Genomic DNA, 7,104 nt, shown 5'->3' with positions numbered 1-7,104 from the left:
GAGATTTGATTAACTGGTGTTTACTTCACCCTGGTTACAGTTATGAGGTAGATAGTTACAGGCTTTGCTTTCTCTTAATGTTTCAATTCCAATCATATTTCCTACTCTTGGGGGGTGGGGGGGTGGGACATGCTTGGGAAAGGCATTCTTTTAGACTAAGCTAAATGAACATTTTAAACAGGCACTTTTAAAAAAATTATTGTGATTTGGGTGACAGTTCACAGAGCAAATTCATTTTCCATACAGCTGTTTACATAAACTTTGTTTTATGACACTGACTGCAATTTCCCACAATGCAACAGCTCTCTTCCCACTTCCTCCCCAAAGTTACCTCTTCCCTGGGTCCTTCCGTCCCATGCACTCCTGTCCCCCAAGCTGTCTCCCTGTGCGTACACAGACCTTCTATTGTCCCATGATTGATCTCTCCAAGGAGTTTATCTACCTAATGTAAATGTTCAGTTCATATGCCTGTCTTTTGTTTGGCTGGAAGCCATAGGAGTGGGTTCCAGCCAGACCTGAAGGGCAGCTAGGGACCATAATCTCAGGAGTTCAACCAGGCTCTATCAGACCAGCATACCTGGTCCTTTTTTTTTTTTTTTTTTAAATGATTTTGAGTTTTGTTTCCACGTTGTTCTCCCACTCTATCCAGGATCTCCCACATAGATGCCCCTCCAAGTGGTTGACAGTAGTAGGCAGGCACCATTTAGTTCTTCTTAAACAGGCACTTTTAACAAACAATTCATCACATAAGCCAGAATCTTGACTCTTACCCTCTCTGTTTCAACAGGAGTTAAACTTTGACAAAAAGACTGAATTGTCTTTTCAACAAAATCAAAAGTTTCTAAGTCAGACTGCAGCTTGAGTCAAATGCAGTATTTATTTTAGGCCTAGAGTCACGCTATGACAGCTTTGCCGGCACTTCAGGTTTTGAAATTCACATACACACCAGTAAGGGAATTATTCATAGGTGATCAGGTTCTCAACCTATATGGAGTAATGGCTCTGTGCCAGAAATTAATTCCAAAAATCCTACCTGCTTCACCATCATCTGTCCATCAAATTTTCATATGTGAGAAATAAACTTTATGTTAAACCACTTAGATTTTTGTATTAATTTGTTAACATAGCTCAATGTACCATCTTAACACACCAATGCACCATTTGATATATTTTGTATCACCCCTCTAGAATATGTGTGATATTAACACTGTAACCCCAGCACTTAGAACAGTTCTTAAAGATGTTCACTTAATACAGGAAGTCCCTGGGTTATGAACATCCAGTTTACAGACAACTCCTACTTGTCCTTTAAAGTAGTTATGTGATGGAAAATGAAATGAAACAGGAACTTGAATTTTTACAATTTGGAAGATTCAACACAGTATTTGGAATGGGAAAAATAATGAATTGAAACTCTGGAATGGGACACTTGGAAGAGGAGTAGTGAGCCTTTTCAGGAGCCTGATGTTTGAGGTTGGATTACTGGCAGACTGTAGGAGAGTGACACACATTCAAAGCAGTGCAAGTCAGCTGTCATGTTTGAGCAGGGCACCACCACTTTTGAGTGGGGCAGTGCTGCTTTGGACTGTGCTCAAAATCTGTAGGCAAGAGATTTGGTTGTTATGCAACCTTAAACCACAAAAAGCCTTACTGCCATTGAGTCAATTCTGTCGCATAGCAACCCTCTTTGAGTTTCTGAGGTGCTAAATCTTTATAGAAGTAGATTGCCCAGTCTTCCTTCTGCAGAGTGATTGGTGGGTTTGAACTGCCAACCTTCTGGTTAGCAGTCAAATGCCTTAGGCATTACACCACCAGGGAGATTAAGTTTCTAGCCAGACTTTGACATGTAACTTCTTCATTTAGGGTATCTTTCTGATTAACCATAACTTTAAACAGTTGTCTGTTCTGGTGATGCTTCCTTAGCAATGAGTGAACCAAGCAGAACTGGTTTGAAACCCTGACAAATTCTTAAAGACATAGTTAGGAACAGATCTCGTTTGTGACCTGGGTGCCTGTTGAACGATTAAATAGTATGAGAAAATTTTTCAAAGAAAATCTTTCTGGGGCTCTACTCATTTTGCTACCAGTTACTAATATTATTAACAAGTCTCTCAGTTAAGCTTCACTTTTCATTTCCAATTTTGCTAGTTTGCTTTTCTTCCTTAAGATGACATTGATGTGTGGATGAACTTGGAGTACATTATGCTGAGTGAAATGAGTCAATTACAGAAAGACAAGTATTTTATTAGTCTGCTATTGTAAAAACTCAAGGACAGGTTTATATACGGAATGGAACTTTCTTTTTTGGTTACTAGGGGTGGGAAGGGAGGGGAGGAAACACTGCTAGATAGGTAGAGACAAGTATTGATTTGGGTGAAGGGAAGGACAATGCACCAAATGTGAGTGATCAACACAGTGGTTTTGAGGAAGAGGAAGACACAGAGAGGTACATGAGAGATACAGATGACAACGATGAACCGTTTGCACATACAGTACTGTGTTGTCAGTGATGGCAAATATTGATCTACGAGTGGATAGATGGGTGGACAGGCTGCATGATCATGTATGTCTAGGCAGGGGGCAGTGTGCCCATGCCCATGCATAGGGCTGGCAGACAATGTTTCTACAAGTGTATTTGTATGTGCTGTAAGAATGTCCAGGTATACAGCAGACCTGATAAGGGACAAGGCTGTGGTGACTTCTTGGCCACAGCCAGCTACCCAGAGGGAGCGAGTAGTTGGACCTGTGGGCTCAGGACCATGGTCTCAGGGAACAGCAAGCTCAATTGGCATAACATACTACACAAAAACATTGTTCCACATCCTACTTTGATGAGTAGCTACTGGGATCTTAAAAGCTTACAAGCAGCTATCTAGATGCAACAACGTGTCTCTCCTCATTCAGAGCAAAGAAGAATGAAGAAAACCAAAGATGCATGGAAACAATTAGTCCAAGTGAGTGGTAAACCAGAAGAACTAGATGGTACCTGGCTACCACTGTCAACCACTTGCAGGGGGATCTGCATAGGAGATCCTGGGTAGAGTGGAAGAACAATGTAGAACTAAACTCAAAATCATACATATATATATATATATATATGTATTATAAAAGACCAGGTTTGCTGGTCTGAGAGAGCCTGGTGGAACCCCTGAGACTATGGCTCCGAGCTGCCCTTCAGGTCTGGAATTTAACTCACTCCTCTGGCTTCCAGCCAAATAAAAGACAGACATACAGGCTGAACATTTGCATCTGGTAGACACACTCCTTGGAGAGATCAATCATGGGAGAACAGAAGGGCAGTGTATGCACAGGGAGACAGCTCAGGGGACAGGAGTACCTGGGAGGGAAGGACACAGAGAAGAGGTAACTGTGGGGAGGAGGTGGGAAGAGAGCTGTTACACTGTGGGAAATTACAGTCAATGTCATGAGACAAAATGTTCATGGACTGCTGTATGGAAAATGAATTTGCTCTGTAAACTTTCAGCCAAATCACAATAAAAAATTAAAAAAAAAAAAAAGATAACGATGTTTGTGTCGGAACTCTTCAGGACACTTGCAATTATATTTAACTTCCACTACTCATCCCCCTCACCGCCTTTTTAAAAAAATATCATTTGCTAATTTCCATTTTCTCCCTTCCTTTGGTTTCCTGCATTCTTTTGCAAAGTTTTAGATTGTTGTTGTTGTAGATTAGGTATAGATTAGTTAATGTATTTCTCTTTTTTGGTAACATAGACATTTCTTTCTTAAATCCTTTGTAGAATTAGGGATAAAGCATAATGAAAATTCTGGTAATTACAGCTTTGATTATATTCTGCAAAATTTGATAAGCAGTATTTATAAATATTTTTGTATAAAATAACACGCTCTAGAATATTTTTCCTAACCTAAATGTGAATTTTTTAAATCTTTTTAAAATTTTAATTATTGTCATATATTTTAATGTCAGCATTTACAACACAGTTCTAAGAATGTGTTGTTGTTGTTGTTATATGCCGTCAAGTCGGCCCCGACTCACAGCGACCCCTCCTTGGGTTTCCGAGGCAGTGTCACTACGGAAGTATGATTGCCCAAACTTCCTTCCAAGGAGTGGCTGGTGGGTTTGAACCGCCAGCCTTCTGGTTAGCAGTCAAGTGCCTTAGGCACTATGCTACAGAATTTCTTTTATATTTTATATAGATCTTTCTGCCCCCAAAGTGAAACTTTTATAAAGAAATCATAACTACTGAAAAAGCATCTATTTCCTACTCTTTGTCTCATTCTCTACAAATTCTGCTAAATCTATTTTGTTTTTCACTGTTTGCTTGCCCTGTTATAGCTACAATGAGCACTAAGGCTCCTGCTACTAACCAATTCCATAGTGCCTAAGGTATTTGAATGCTGTATTTGAATGCTAACCAGAAGGATGGCAGTTCAAACCCACCAGCTGCTCCTCAGAAGCAAGGCTGGGCAATCTACCTCTGCAGTGACACCACCTCGGAAACCCAAGGAAGGGTCGCTGTGAGTCACATTTGACTCGATGGCAGTGAGTGTTTTTGTTTTTTTTTTCCTTCCCCCGCATCTATCTTTTTGGTTATCTTCTCGGTAAACTTTTTTTCAGAAAAGTTTAGTTTTACAGAAAAATTGCAAAGATAATACAGAGAGCTCCCATACACCCCACAGTTAGTTTTCCCTACTATTAATATCTCACTTTAATATAGTACGTTTATTATGACTCAATATTGATACATTATTATCAACTAAACTCCATGCTTTATTCAGATTTCCTTACAATATGTTCCTTTTCTGTTTCAGTTGTCATGTCTCCTTAGACATCACTTAGCTGAAACAGTTTCTCAGACTTTCCTTATTTTTGATGACCTTGGGAGTTGTGAGGAGTATATGACAGTTAGAGCTGTGTGTCAACTTGGCTGGACCACAAGTTTGTGTGGTTTAAGCAATTATGATGTGCATTTTCCCATGATGGGATTGGATGTATATGTTTTGAGCAGCGAATCCACTGAAATGGAGTTGCCCTATGGGTGTGGTCTGCTTCCATAAGGACATACTGGGTATCCTGGTTACTTAGTGCCACTCTGACAGGAATATACCACAAATGGGATGGCTTTAAGAAACAGGAGTTTATTCTTACAATTTGGAGGCTTTACGTCCAAGTTCAAAGTGCCAGGTTCTAGGGGCTGTGTGAAAGCCCCTTGACCTTGGGCTTCAGCTCTGCCTCTTGCTCCCGCCCCACTGAAGCTAGAGGCTTTTCTTCACACTGGCTGCTGAGGCTAACAAGCCCAAGGTCGACAAATAAAATGGCACAGTCCCAATGTTACCAAACCACACAACAGGCCATTAATTCAAGTCCATTCAAATTCCAAGGTCAGCAGAGTATGGAAGGCTGCTGAACAATGACATGGCTACATGCAGGGTTCAAGCATGCCATAAGCTAGAGACTATCCCCAAGGCTTCTCCTTATATATGGAAGAAGATCACATCCCTAAAGCAGCTACTCAGCTGCTCCAGTAGATTCCACCATGGAGTTAATTACCAATCTCATCTTGGTGAATAACTACATTGAGCTGCCCAACCACTCAACCAGGCCCAGCCAAGTTGACACACAAATTTAACTACGACGCTGGAAAAAGAGACACTCTTCTGTGGATTGGGATCCTGTTGTGCTGCCTACCACTGTCCATGAGCAAACAATCTACCATTCGGCCTGGAGATCTTGGATTCGTCATTCGTTGGAATCAACAGCCTGTACTGCCTTCCAATCCTGAGCTCGTCAGCCCCTGCAGCTGTATGAGTCAGGAAATGCCTCCAGCTTGACATTTGATCCAAGAACTTGGGACTTGCCAGCTTCTATAAGTGTGTGAGCCATTTTCCTATGAAAAGTTTCTCTTTATATGTATATAGAAGCTTTACTGGTTTTGCTTCTATAGAGAACCCAGCCTAACACATTTGGTACTGGGAGTGGTTCTAGAGAAACAAAATCATAAGGAGGGGCTTCCTAAATTGGTTTTCACCGATTCTGTTTTGGTTCTCCAATTTGATTAATCATAAAAAGCACTAGTGACCCTGCCTCCGTTAGTAAAGAGGGCCCTGCTAATCCGTGGTGTGAGGTGGCAACATTAATATGCAAAATAGCACCACCAATAGATCAAATACTTTTGAGAAGTGAGGCTCTGGGTGATTACACATTAGATACTGCAAATTTGTCAGCATGAGGAGTAGAAGGAAGCTGGTTGGTTGGTCCTACTTACACTGGACAAAGTGGTGAAACAGCGAGATGACCGCAGGGCTGCTGAGTCACAGCTTATGCACTGCATAAAAGACCTCAATGTTTCCAGGTGTGCTCTGAAAGAATGCCTTATTTCTTCTAGTAAAAGAGTTGATATTGCCAAAAATCAAACCCAGAGTCTTATTAAAAGGGTGGCTGAATTACAATGCCAATTAAATTGCCAACCCAGAATGGTGTCTGAAGTTAAAGTGAGGGCATTGATTGGGAAAAAAATGGGATCCCTGAAACCTGGAATGGGGACATATGGGCAGATAGTCAGGAAGACCAGCATATGGAGTCTGTAAATTCTGTTGAATCCCTGCCATCTGAAGGGATTACTATAAAATCATTATTCCTTCCACCTTCATTTGATGGGATTAACCCAACTGTTCCTGCTGGGTCATTGCCTGAGGCAGAGGCCATGGAAGACATTGATGAATGTTCTCAGAAACTGCCCTAACCACCACTGTTGCTGCTAGACCTATAACTTAAGTCCTGTTGTGCCCAGACCCTGATTCCCCAAAGACCACCAAGGAGCCGATTCCACTGCAAAAGCATAGGGGTTGTTTATTCAAGCTTGAGCTCGGACCCTCAACCGTCACCGACGCAGCGGTTCAGGATTGAGAGTCTCGAACTCAGGGATAATGGGGTTGATATAGGGGTCTCAATCAGGAACAAGGAAATTTTAATTAGAAAATTACAGGATTGGTTGACATTTTCCAAGTTGCTAGTTGTGCCTACTTGATTGGCTCTGTCCAGTGGGCCGAAGCCACCAACTGTGGTTTCTAACTATTTTAGTTAAGGTATGTCTGTGCTATCTACTGATTGGTTGTTGTTAA

Source organism: Orycteropus afer, unplaced genomic scaffold (assembly GCF_000298275.1).
Source record: "Orycteropus afer afer isolate SDZICR_OR568_19922 unplaced genomic scaffold, OryAfe1.0 scaffold00052, whole genome shotgun sequence".
NCBI classification, from domain to species: domain Eukaryota; kingdom Metazoa; phylum Chordata; class Mammalia; order Tubulidentata; family Orycteropodidae; genus Orycteropus; species Orycteropus afer.
This window is presented reverse-complemented; position numbering follows the sequence as displayed.